Genomic DNA, 14,071 nt, shown 5'->3' on the forward strand with positions numbered 1-14,071 from the left:
ATATGCAAGTGGTTCCAGACAGAAACAGCGTTAAAAAGATAAGGACACATATTTTCATTTAAAATTAAAATTTTCCATACATGGATGCATGTGGCAAAATGCATTTTATCGCAGGAGCCGGTGGCAACAACACTCACTCAGGTGTAAGCATCCCTCACTGTCTCCTGCTGGTGCAGAACAGCCTTATCCTCCAAGCTGTTACTTGTGCCTCCCTTCCTCCATTCTTCCTCCCATAACCGGTCCTTACCTGTCTCTCCTCTGCACCTCTGTATCTCTCTCGGGCTCAAGAGTTATGAGACGCAAACAAAATAGGCAGCAAGCTGCAACAAGAACTGCGTCATATTGACGGGCAGTGACAGTCAGAATGGCTGGGTTCTAAAGGACCTAGTGCATGTCTACGTTCGCCCACAGCCCCGTGAAATCCCGCGAGTGTAGAGTGCCCCTTGCATGTACAGTTTCTATACTTCTAGAATGCCGATGAGTGTCCAGATTAATTGAGCACGCGCTTTATGTCTCGCTTTATGTCTAGGTTAATAGAGTCCAGGACACATGCTTGGATTAAAATCTGCTTGTTATTAGAGTTCCAGTGCATGTCCATGGTCACGGTAACCCACAGCACCTACCTGAAGTTCACAAAACATACCATGATTTTGGTTTATCGATTCTGGTTCATGCCCAAATTCGTAGAACTTCAAGTACAAGTTGAGGTCCATCAAGTGCCTCAGTAACAGACAAGGTGCTATTTTCTCAGCACATTCCTTCTTGTATAGAATGTCTAGTGCCTGCCCTTGCTCACAAATTGGATATAGAAAGCGTAGGTTTTTACAGTACTCGGTGCATGCCTAAATTGAAAAACATGTTATTCTGACTCTGGGTGAAGGCTCGGGTGCAGCACTGCCACTAGAATAACAGCTGCACCAGCACCTTGGGTGGCTGTTGGTGGTGCAGTAGGGCCTTCGGTGGTAATAGCAATACCAAACATGTCGCTACACCACGGGGTAGGATGAGGTGGGTATTGCATGGCACATTGAGGTGAGAGCCTCTGCTTACTGCACCCCCAGGTGGCATCAAGGCTTCAAGAAAGAGCAAGGGGTAGGGGAACCAGGCTCTGGGTATGAGCAATGTCAGACAATTTGATGCATCACTCAGTGAGGTCGGAAGAGTAACGGACACAGTGGCGAGAGCCACACCCTTCCTATTACAGCACCTTTCTGTGGGTGGTAAAGGGGATACAGGTCCGCATCCAGTCACCTTGTGTCAGCTTGGGGGCAGACGGCTGCCATGGCGCAACTTTCAAAAATACTTATCTTTTGGTCAAACATCTTGCATTGCTGCCAATCCCGCCTGTGGAATGCAGATTCTGAGTGAACTCTGTTACTGGCGGGTTTTGAACCCACTACACATGAGCCGTTACTCTATTTTTCTGAGTCGCAATCTCCCCCGCTCCTACTTTAGATATGCAGCGCTTGAAAGCAGATACAAATCACCACTTAATGTATACTGACAACCGATTATTTATTCCAGGTACCCTCGGAGTAAATATGAAATAGACATAACCCTGTTATGACTCTAGTGACAGTCCTAAAACCTCTTCCTTCAACCTCTAAACCTCTAGAACAGTCTCTCATGGAACCCTTAGAACCTCACACACAGAACCTCTACTAAGCCACACACCTATGTGGATTCTCAGAGTGGAAGACCACATGGAGCGAGCAGTCACGGGTGGGTGGGTTCGCGTGGGGGTTAGATCTATATATAATAAGAAAAAATTAAACTTACCTTTCTCCCCGACCGTGCCACCGCTTCAGCTCCTGGCTCTCTGGAGTCCTGGTGCGTTGTAGGCAGCCTCCCTCCTCCTGCTCCCCTAAACCAATCACAACACTGCAATGGCAGCGTTGTGATTGGTGAGGCGCAGCGGAGAGCGCCCCAGCCGGGCTATTATCTCTATGTAGGCTGCATGCAGCAGCCTACATAGAGAAAAAGGGGCAGTGCTCATGACTGCTTTGTTTGACTTTGGGGCCGACCAAACAGTCAGTACCCACAACAGTGGGCAAGCAGCTCGAGCGGGACCGCCCACCCGTCCTCCCACAACCAGGCACTTCTGGTTTCTCGCAATGCGAGAAGCAGAAACATAAATTCGTAGTTTTGCTATTTTATTATTTTGCCCTCTCGCACTGCGAGAAAGCAGTGGGGCGACGCCCCCATGGTGGAGCTGCCACTGTTCCCCTCTCCTAGCAGGCCGTGCCACAGGCAGACAATCAGCCATAGTGCAAGATGTACAGACCTCCGATAACGCCCTCTCACCTTGGGGAGACTAGCTATTACGGATACCAGCCCAGGAACTCAGCAGTCCAGCAAGTACACAGTGAAATATTCCCACCCTTAGTTATAGAAGAGCAATGTACCGAACTGTCATCAGCCTTCTAAAGTAGCACTCAAGGAAAAGACATCTCTAGTAAACATCTAAATCTACTTACCTCGATTTCCCCACTATCTACCCAAATGGCAGTTCTCAAGGGGAGATATTTATCAGACCTTCGCTAACAGGTCACAGTCGAATATTAAAGAAGGATTTTATCCATCCTCCCACACTACATTGTCTGAGACTGCACCCTCTGCCTAAAAATGCAAGCAATAAACGTACACTGTCTGGGGAGGCTGTATCCCAACCTCAGTCTTGTGCTGAGTTTTACCAGGGGTATTCAAAGTGGATCCCACTGGTCTCTGAAGGCACACACTCACAATTCGCAGTCCTGTTACCAACTGCCAGTCTTACAACATGCACACAACACACTCACATGGATGTCTGTTCATGTTCAATTAAATTCAACCAAAGCTTGATGCGTGCTTCTAGGCACCACACCTATCCCCGGCCAGAAAAAAAGGTGCAGTCAGTACTATCAATCAGAAAAATGATATGCGTTCACTACCAGTTATTGTATATAACCCAGGAAATGGACAATAGCTGCATGTCGTTTACATCTTGTTTGATGTGCACTCCAGACCACAGAGCTAGGCTCTGAATCTTGGAATCATAATTAAAAGCCCAGGTCTAAGTGCCCACATATGATGGTTGTGTGTACCAGATAACTTACAGCTGTGATCACTTTGGGCAGGTGTAAAAGCCTGTAATATCATGCAGGGGACATTCCTCCCCTAAACCTGATCTTTTGATTTAGCCAAGACGTTGCATAAAATTAGGGAAATAAAGTAAGTAACCTGTGCTGAAGAAGAGCTGCTAAGCTGAACCGTGTTTGTGCTGTGCTTCGGCTGGTTCTTTTATTATCTATTTGAAAATTGAGCACTGAGAAATCTGGAGCCTATTGAAAACATACTAGACCAAAAAACTATAGCTGAACTGAGTAAACTGTGACTTGACGTGGCCATGTCTAAAAACAAAAATCACGGAGAAAGTGGTGCATAATGAGTGACCAGGCTTGTAAGTTTCTCTGGGGACTTTCAGAAGACCTTCAAGATATTAGGCCATATTGAGTATATTATTTTCTTTTCCGTCGCCACCTTTCAGCGGGGTCTTATTTTATGCTTTAAAGTTGGAACGATTGCATTGTGTTGCCAGGATTGGATGGCAGTGGGGGATACCTTCATAAATCAGATGAGCTGAGGAAATATAAATGCGGAACCTGTCATAAAATGTTCAGAATGCTAGTTCTGTTCCCTAGCAGATGCTCTTTCATGATCTTTTTTAGTACTTATGCCAGAACATATGGCTTGAAAGCACCACTAAATAAACTGTTTCAGACCAGGTCAGTGTGACATCCATTTTGACCTTGATACCATACACCCCCAGGTCCTCCTACATCAGCTGCAGATTACTGACACTGACCTGGGAGGGGAAGCTTTTCCATCAATAAAGAGTTTCTAAATAATTTATCTTCATCTGCGGTAATAACCTGTAAAGTTCTGGTTGTTTCTCCACTAGTATTTAACTACACCTTGTAGTGCTGGTCTATCTGACTGCTTTTTTGGTCTTGTTCTGTAGTTTTATAATGTACTTATATATTCCCTCAAATAGGTGGCTACATGCCTTTCTGAATGGCTCCTGGTATCATATGAGGTACCTGACTTTTGAGAAGAAACCCTTTGCTTCCTTGCCAGCTCAATTTGCAAGCATCTCACACACAGCTGTCACGTTCTACCCCCGGGTCTCATGGAATCCCCTGGTATGACTACCGCAGAGGCTCTTTTCATCCGTGTCCTGGCTTTGGAAGATCAGAGGTATATGAGCTGTTGCCATCAACCAGTTATGCTACCAACTTTATAGCCAGGGTCATCCCCACAAATTGTGGAGTTACTGTTTGTGTTATGGTTTTTGTCCACAGAGGAGATGCCGTCTCCCATTGGGATGAGTACTGCGTTTCCGTAGAAAGACTACCTGAGATCTTGAAGTGGGAGAAGCCCTATTCATTGAAGGCCTCAACCCAAGAACGTCTTTGACAGAGACTCAGTGGGTCACAACAGGCTTACCTGCCCTGGGCCACATCATCAAAGTCAACAATCTCGACCTGGAACACCACCATGCATGCTGCTGTCTCCCCCATTTGTGTGGCTACCTAACACAGCAGCTGAAACGCTGTGCCCTTCTTCATGCTCCATTTTGCGTGAGGATGAGCAGCCTCTCCTTACATTAATCTCCTAAAACAGGCCACAGTCTGTAGGCAGCAACATCACCAGCCTCGACTCACCGCATTCGTTTGTACTTATCGCACCACAAGGCAATGTCTTTGATGGAGCTTTCAGCTTCATGGAAGGGTGCTATCAGAAATATGAGGACAGAGAGCTGAGCCACAGTTTTCGGAAGTTGCCAACACCCCCTACAGAATGTCATTCTTAATCCTGGAACAAATCTGTGCCACAAGTGCTAGCCCTTTCAATTCATAGTTATTTAGCAAATTTAGTTAACTTTCATGAGAGCTATCGTTGATTGCTTTGAATTCCCACCCAATAATTTATCCATGAACTACTTTTTTAAACGTTTTAGGAATTCCACTTCTATCAACTATACAACACATTGTGTGGATATTGCATTTGTATTGTAGCTAAACCATCCATCCTCTTGCAGCTTTTGATTCTTTTGGTCTCAGACTCCTGTGATGCCAGTATTTTTGTGGGTGCTAATAAACCAATATGTGCAGTACTTTAAATGGCAATATAGAAGTGTATGTACTCATCGCCCAGATAACCTGTTTGCTACTAAGAAATACTGCCACTTTCCCATTAAAGTACTCCACCCCTATAAGTACTATCCCTTCCACATGAAAGAAGTGCCGGTACTCGGGTCCTGGTCATACCTGCCCACTGAAAGCAATGAGTAGATGAATAGGAATCAATGCGCGCGGGACACCACTTCCAAGTGGCAGGTAAGAGGCTGCGTTATGTTAATTTCTTCTGATGCACATTATAAACACAACTAACATGAATGAAGCCAAAGAGGGAAGAATTGAAAGCTCATGGTTTCTCCAAAACATAACCGGGACAATTAAGTCAGGCTTACATCTATCAATAACCCAGACTTCATGCAACAACTGAGTTTTTAATATTATTTTTAACTTTTGTTAGACGTAACCCCATTATTTTTATTTTCCAAGTTTTAACTTTCCGAACACACTAAAGTTTGGAAGTAGGGATGCTTCATAAATAAGCTAAGTGGCAGCGGTTACTCCTCACGAGGTATCTTTGGTGAGGTTTCAGAGACTTTCTTCAGTTGTTTCTACCTCACAGTGTGTGGGTCATTTCTTAGGATGGCCTGCGGCACTTGTGATAATGTGCTGTCCATGTCTTCATGTTAGCCCTCAAACTGACCATGCTGTGCTCATTTCTACGCTATTGCCTCCATTCCTTCTCTTCAAAGTTTGTGTTAACCTTTTTTTCCTGGAAGAGTTGTATAAAGATTAACAGAAAAACGATGCAGAACGGCTTGGCATATGCCTGTGTTAACTTGTTACGTGATAATGAATCAGAATGGGTAATCTGTTGTGTGTCTGCAAGTGGTACTTGCCCTATTCTTTCCTAGCCTACAAGAACAGAACGTGAACATTTGTTTGTGTAATAAAGTCGAGTCAGTCCGTAAGTGACACAGTTCTACGCAAACAGTGCACACTAGTATAAATGTGGACCATTTGAGCATAATTAATAGATGAATGATGCGGCTTCTTCTTGTCGAATATTGCATCGCTGTAGGAGACACGTATTTGAATACTTATCTGAGTCGCAGGCGGTACAGGTTCGATCCAGTATTCAAAAATATACAGAAGCAGATTGCGGATATTTCCGGCTGATCTCTTTGCAAGTGTTAACATAACGTTAACATTCGAGGATCTGTCATTGCATTCAAATTTTCAATGACGATTTTGTATAAATATTGGAAGGGGAAAAAAGAAATTCACACAGTAAAATCTGATTTCATCAGCCTTTTCCCTGCAGCTGCATGGCTCATGCTGCGGTGTGAAATTCTCATTTTACACACTTTGCAGGCAGTGGGTATGAATTATGCATTGAGCAAGAAAAATCTCCCATCTCCGGCTTGACCTCCTATACGCATTTACCCAGGTTCTGTCTCTATTACCAAGATGAACAGCAAATGCAGTAACGATTTATGGAATATTGTTTAACGTATTTGTTTAGCATTAAGTGTTCTTGTTTGGAGTCATATATTTCTTAAACTGCAAGCTGTGAATGTTTTAGTGTGACTGTTTAAAAGATGTAAAAATAATTACATTTAACAGATAATAGCTTTATCACTAGTGTTCCATAGATTTGATTTAGAAAGCAAACCTTTTCCGAGCTTCTTTGTAGCAATGGCCTTATTGACTACTTATATCACATTTCAGTCGCTAGATTTTTAAAGCTGCGTGAAAGTCGGCACATGTCAATCATTTTGGTGTATAATGTATTTTAAAGCTGTAGTAGATGCTCTAGTTTTAACAATACTGCCTTACTGTTTTAATATTATCCTGAATAGATTGACTTGACTGTCATGTATTTGTAGGTTCTATGTTCCAATATTTAGGGTTCGCTGTGCTGCGTGCTCTGTCGTAAGTTAAAAGGTTTTCTTTTGTGATTTATTTTATAAGAAAGAATGTAGTTACTACGAGACACATTAACTATTACCTTTACTAGCATGGACTTTTTGGACTTTTGGTTTTTCATTTATTACATCATGTTAGCTTGGTGTTACATGTGTAGATTGATATCATTTTGTGTTAGTGTAACTGTTCTAAAGAAACGAGACCTGGTCATACAATGCATGCATGATGTGTATGGGCATGTTGTTACATATCCTTCGTGCATAGATGGAAGAGGCCTGCTGCTTTGTTTTTGCTTTTTTTATATTTATTTTTAACCTTTAGTTAAACGTGTTTCGGCCTCCTAGCATATTAACTTTGGTTCTTTTGATTTTGTGACGTTATCCCTATGAACAGTGTTGTGTCTTTGTTGGTAAAGCACGACAGGATTAATTAATTGTAATCCGGTATCTTTATTGATTTCGATACAGCTCTCGATCTTGCGTCCTGCCTCCTGCCCATTTCCTGGCTAACTCCCACCGTTCGGGGTCCAGGGTCACTGCATCTCCCCCTTTGTTGCAAAAGACAGAGAGATTGGAGAGAGAGAGAGAGAGAGATTGGGGAGAGAGAGAGATTGGGGGGGAGAGCGAGAGAGAGAGAGAGAAAACGAGAACATTGGTACCATCTCATTTCTTCGATCAGTCTCTTTGGTCTTTTGCACTCTCTTCTCTGCCGTGTGTCTCCATTGTCTATCTGTGCGCCCTCATCCTGTCTCATGCCTGTCTCTCCTCCGTCTTCATCCATGATCTTGAGTTCCTTAAGTGTGAGCTGTTTCGCGTGATGTGGTAACGTCCTGCTGATGCTGTTATCATGGGCCCTTTCACCTCGGTCACCGTCAAAGGCTCCTTTGAGAACGGGCTGTCGATTTCCCAAGCTCCCGCTGCCGCACCACCACTGTATCCCTTTGCTTTAGTTGCGCCGGAGTGGCGTGTCTCCTGGCATCTGCATATATCTTCATTTTCTCCTTCGCCTCTTGATCTTTGGTGGCAATGCAGCTTTGCTCTGGCTTGGCGGCTGCTTCCAGCTGCGGTAGCCTTAGTCCTGCTTGACCTGCCCAGCACTAGCTCAGCAGGACACTGTCGTGTGGAGCTGTGAGGGGTGTTGTGATAGTCCCTTAGTACTTTGCACAGAGCCTGCTCTATTGAGATCTGCGCCAGTTTAACTCTTTGGATAGCCGTGTTAATGTTCCCCATAAATCTTTCCACCATGCCATTTGCTTGTGGCCACAAGAGCATTATTTGCTGTGGTGGATCCCTAGATAGTCCATACATTTTCTGACTTCTTCCCCTGAGAATGGTGGATCATTGTCTGTCTTTAGTGTTTGCGGGGAGCCCCACGCCGCAAAGACGTCGTCCATAGTTGGCAGCGTTGCACTTGCTGATGTTGACGATACTTGTCGCACAATGGGAAATCTGGAGAATTCATCAATTATCACAAGCAGGTAGTTTCCCTTTTCCAGGGGCCTGTAGAAGTCTGCTGCCAGTTCTGTCCACACTGCCCGCGGGAGTTCTGACAGTTGTAGTGGTTCCAGTTTCGCTGGCTGCCACGTCACTTGGCAGATGTGGCAGTTTGTGACTGTGGCCTCTACCATGCTGTCTAACCCCGGGAACCACACTTTTTCCCTAGCAGTTTCTTCGTTGCTACCATGCCTCCATGTGATTCGTGTGCCAAGCTCACAGTCTGTCTTCGCAGCGCTCTTGGCATCACTATTCTTGTTCCTCTCATTATTATTCAATTTTTGGTCTCTGATAGCTCTTCATGAATCTTTTTGAATGCCAGCATTTCCTCTTTGATCACGCCGTTTGCCATGATGCTGTTGTTGTTGACATACCTCCATCTCTGTTGTCTTGTTACCATTTTGACCGCCTGCATTGTGGCATCCCTCTCTGTTTCTAGCTCCAACTCCGCCATCGTTATTGATGCCGGAGTATTTTGTTTTAGTACAAAGTTCAGGTACTCCTCTGCTATTGATGTTGCCTCAGGTGTCGGTGGTAAAGGGTTCCGCGACATGTAGTCTGCCAGGTTGTGCTCTTTCCCTGGCTTCTGCACGATCTTGAAGTTGTAGTCCATCAGCTGTATGCCCCCTCTCTCTATTCAAGGCGGTATTTTTGCATTGGGATTTCCGTAGATCGTTACTAGGGCCTGATGATCTGTTATGATGGTGAATGGTTTCCCATATATGAACATGTGATAGTGCTCACATGCCCATACTACTGCAAGGCTTTCCTTCTCCGGCTGCGAGTATGCCCTCTCAATGTCGGACAGGCTTTTGCTTGCGTATGCCACTAGGTGTCTTCGCGACTCTTTGTTTGGCCTATGCTGTGCCAAGATCGCTCCTAACCCCACTGGGCTGGCATCCACCGTCAGGTCTGTGCATAGCAGAGGATCAAAGTACGCAAGGTGGTCTACCACCATCACTGCATGTCTGTTGGCCTCGAACGGTTTGTTGCAGTCTTCTGTCCACATGAATGTCTGGCCCTGTTTCGTCAGTTCTCTCAGCGGGGTGCTTACCGTGGCAAAGTCTTTGATGTATCTCGCCCAGTAACTGGCAAGCCCAAGGAACGACCTCACTTCTGCGATGTCGCTCGGAGGTTTTGCTTTTTCTAGCGTTTCCACTTTGCTGCAACCTGGTCGCATCCCTTTTTTTAAAAAGATGTGCCCGAAGAACACCAGTTTGTCTCTCCCTATTTCGCACTTGTCTTCATTCAGCGTTAGAGCTGCTTGCTTCAGCTGGGAGCATACGTCTCGCAATGCTTTGTCATGCTCGTCATCTGATCGACCAAATACCAAAATGTCGTCACTGTAGTTGAGGCTGTTCTTTTCCGGCCTTATCACTTGCCGTATTGTCTCTTGAAATATTTCTGCTGCCGATGAGATGCCAAAACTCAGTCATTTGTAGCGAAAGAGACCCATGTGCATGGAAAATGTTGTGATATATCTCGACTGAGGGTCAAGCTCTAGCTGATAATATCTTTTGCACAGGTCCAGTTTTGAGAATCGACATTTGTCAGTTAGGCAGCTAATCATGCCGTTGAGGTGTGGTCCAGGGTGTCTTTCACATTCAATTGCCGTGTTTGGTATCCTCATGTCAGCACAGATGTGAATTTTCGATGTGTTCTTCTTTGGCACTGCCACTATTGGCGACACCCATGGTGTCGGTCCTTCTGCCAGCTCTATAATGTCCTTGCTTAGCAATGCTTGTATTTCCTCCTCCACTTGCGGCTGCAAGTGTATCGGCACTCGCCTGTGATGTTGAGCCACTGGTTTTACTGCTTCATTGATGTGCAGTGTTATTTTCCGTCCTTTTAGCTTCCCTAATCCATGTGGAATTCCTGGATACTCTCGCAGGATGTTCTTCTTCTCTGACATGTGGTATGTCATTGCTAGGAGGCCCATTACCTGCGCTGTGACGTTACTCATTAGGCATGGTGCTGGAATGCCACCCTTTAGTACATGTATGATCTTCCTTGCTTGTTTGGTCTTTGTACGTCAGTGTCTCTTTGAATTTTCCCATGTTTGTTACTGGATTTTTTGATCCCCACTTGAATACATCAAATCTGGATGGCGCTAGTGCTGGCTTTATCTTCATTTTTTCATATTCAGATACACACATGATGTTGCATGTAGCGCCGCTGTCTAGCACGAAACATGTTTTGTGTTGCCCCACATCTGTGGTCAAGGCCTCAGTCTTTTTTACTTGATGCTTCTCCATGAGGAGGATGCTTTCTCGCCCTGTGTCCTCTTCCACGGACACAGCATCGGACATCAAGTATAATCGTTCCACGTTCTCTTGCACCGCTTCTCCCTCAGATTCGGCAGATGAGCTGCGGTTTGTCATTTCCATGTGCCTGGCATATCTGTTTTTCATCATTCGCGTTCTTTCAGGTCTTCCTCTCTCACTTCTGAATTGGGTGCCCAGACACGTGCTTGCGAAGTGATTGCTCCTGTTGCATTTCCTGCATGTCTGACCCATTGCCGGGCACGCCCCAGGGTGTGGGAATTCCAGTTCAAATTTGTCCCATGTTTTTTCTTGTTGTATCCTTGTCGGTTGCTCATTGTTCTCCTTCTTCCAGGTGTTCGTGCTGCTGCTTTCGATCATGCGATTTGCCTTTTCCATTCGCCTCTCCTTGCCCAGTTCCATCTGCTTTGATTGTGCCGTCGCCCTTGCTTCTGCCCTGGCCATCATTAGAATTTTCTCCAGCGAGGTCGGTTCTTTCAGAATTCATGTGTGAAATTCCATTGACTGACATCCCTCAATGATGCGCAGGCCAATCGCTTGTTCGTTGTCGAACTTGTCAAATTCGCAGTGTGTGACCAGTTTGCGCAGTTTGTCGCAAAGTCATCAAGGGATTTGTCTGTGTGCTGAAATGCAATTGCGAAGGTGTATCTCTCAAAGTCAGTGATTCTTTGTGGATCAATTTTGTCTGAGAGGCACTTCTATTAGCCCTTTGTATGTTGTTGTTTAGTCCTCTGGGAATGTCACTAGTAGATCGTCTACTTAGTCACCTACGAGGTTTAAAAACATATCCAACTGCTTGGCGTCTGTTACATCCTTGGCGCGTATGTATCTTTCGAACTTGCGAACCCATCGCTCCCATCTGATGCCTACTTGTGGTTATGATAGGTTGAATGGAAGTGGTCTACAGTACTGGGCGCTCTGTTTGTCACTCCCGTGTTCAGTCATTGTTTTCCTGTGGCACCTCTTTCTTTTATTTTGCTTTTCTTTCTTGTCACTTTCGTTTATCTCTTCTCTTTTCTCACTTCTTTTTCTGTTTCTGTTTTCTTTTCTTTATTCTGTTTTTCTTTTCTTTGTTTTACTTTCTTTCTTGTTTTCTCTTATCTTGAACTTGAAAATATCTTTATTCGGTAAAATTGCTCACCATAAAAGAGTACATTTACACAATAAAAGAGTACATTTTACCCAATAAAACAGTAGTAACTATCAGCAGTAGAAACCATGTTTAAAACCTACACAATATACAGAACAATATGGATAATATGGACCCTATTCAAACATTCTCGTCAGTTCATTATATCATAACGGTAGAAACCTTCAATTGCATCCAATTTGATAGATTGGTAACCTAGAGTGCAGCTTCAATATCCTCGAACGCGTCAGCCATGCACTGCTCAAATATTTAGCCACCCCACATACCATGGCAGAAGATGTTGAGTCCGTAGAGACTACTCGTAAGGCCAATCTGTGGCACCTCAGCCCCAACCCCCTACATACTGGTTTCAGCCAGATCTTCCGTGCCACTTTGTAAGCGGGGCAAGCAAAAAGTAAGTGCGCCACAGACTCCTTAGGAGCCGCGCACCCAGGGCAGGGTCGCGATGGGCCACCAGGGTTAGACCACCTCGCGGTGAATTCATGCACCGGGAGGGTCCCATACCTTAGTTTTAAATAGAGGGCTCAATCTAGCGGCTTGGTTATGAGATCAAAGAAGGGTTCCAGCTTTCTAGGGGCTTTCTCTTATCTAATTGTTTCTGATTTTATTTTCCTTTTTTTTGCTCTCCTGTGTTTCCTTTCTTTAAGCTGCTTTATCCTTTTGTTATTTCTTTTCTTATTAAACGCGTTTCCACCTACTTTGAAACCCATGCGCTTCTGGACCCCTCTCAGTCGGTTTTCCGCGCTGCCATGGTACCGAAACAGCAGTAATTGAGATAGTGGACAATATTCAACTTACCCTAGATAAAGGCGAGTCCGCAGGTCTGATCCTATAAGACCTATCGGCGGCCTTCGACACCATATCCCACAGCATCCTCAAACATCGGCTGTAGGATATTGGTGTCGGAGGCAAGGCCCTAGCTTTGTTTGAGAACTATCTCGCGGACCGCCATACCTACATCAAGGTTAATACTCTTGTATCCAGTAATACTCCTCTCACTGTGGGGGTTCCACAGGGGTCTATTCTCAGTCCCTTGCTATTTAACCTATATCTCATCCCACTGGTGAACATTATAAAATCACATGGCTTTACAACAGTGTCTAAGGCCGACGATACTCAGGTGCTCATCACCTGTATCTCTGCTTTCCTTGAAACCAGTACTAGATTCAAACAGTGCATGATCAATATCAGCGAATGGATGTGTGAAAACAAACTCCAACTTAATTACAGTAAAACAGAAATCATACTGTTTGGCAAGGCCAAGACAGTCTGGTCACAGGATTGGTGGCCCCAAGAACTAGGACCTTGCCCCGAACCTAAAGAGGTGGTACGCGACCTGGGAATCATGATTGACTGCGCTCTCTCCATGAAAGCACACGTCAATAAAGTATCAGGTATATGCTACAGAATTTTGCATAAACTGCGTAACATTTTTAAATGGCTACCTCTTGAGACCAGAAAGCCTCTGGTTCAAGGTTTAATTATAAGCCGTTTAGACTACCGAAATGCTATGTTCGTCACCATGCACGAGTGTTTGCTTACAAAACTACAAACTCTTCAGAACGCCGCCGCGAGACTGGTGCTGGGACTTCCCCCTAGGTCTGCCACTATACCCAGCCTCAAAAAACTGCACTGGCTGCCTATCCGCCAGAGAAGCCAATTTAAAATCTTAAGTCTGACTCATAAACTCCTTCATAGCACTGGGTCCACATACCTAGCAAAAAAACTGGTCTGGTATCGCCCGTCCAGAGCTCTAAGATCCAGTTCAAAATCTCTTCTAGTCCAGCCACGGGTTCGGACATCGCGAAATGGATGTCGGTCCTTTTCCTACAAAGCCCCTCTACTGTGGAACAAACTGCCTCATCATCTTTTGTCCCTTTCCAACCACCAGGCATTTCGTAAAAACCTAAAAACCTGGCTCTTCCCTAATTAACATCTCCACCTCAGACCCGTTACTTCGCCAAGGATGCTGTTTTTCTCTGTCAAGCGTCCTGAGACCTTTTTGGTAAATTGTGCGCTATACAAAAGCATATGACTTATGACTTATTGTCTCTTTACTATTAGTGCGCCTTCTTCTTTTGACTTAGTTTGCTCTTTTCG

At 44.8% G+C, this 14,071-nt stretch overlaps 1 protein-coding gene across 2 annotated transcripts in view; it reads left to right on the forward strand.

The window, feature by feature from the left end:
• AP3B1 (adaptor related protein complex 3 subunit beta 1) overlaps window positions 1-14,071 on the forward strand; it is a 1,831,130-nt gene that overhangs the window by 1,217,837 nt on the left and 599,222 nt on the right. The window lies entirely within an intron of this gene.

Source organism: Lissotriton helveticus, chromosome 2_1 (assembly GCF_964261635.1).
Source record: "Lissotriton helveticus chromosome 2_1, aLisHel1.1, whole genome shotgun sequence".
NCBI classification, from domain to species: domain Eukaryota; kingdom Metazoa; phylum Chordata; class Amphibia; order Caudata; family Salamandridae; genus Lissotriton; species Lissotriton helveticus.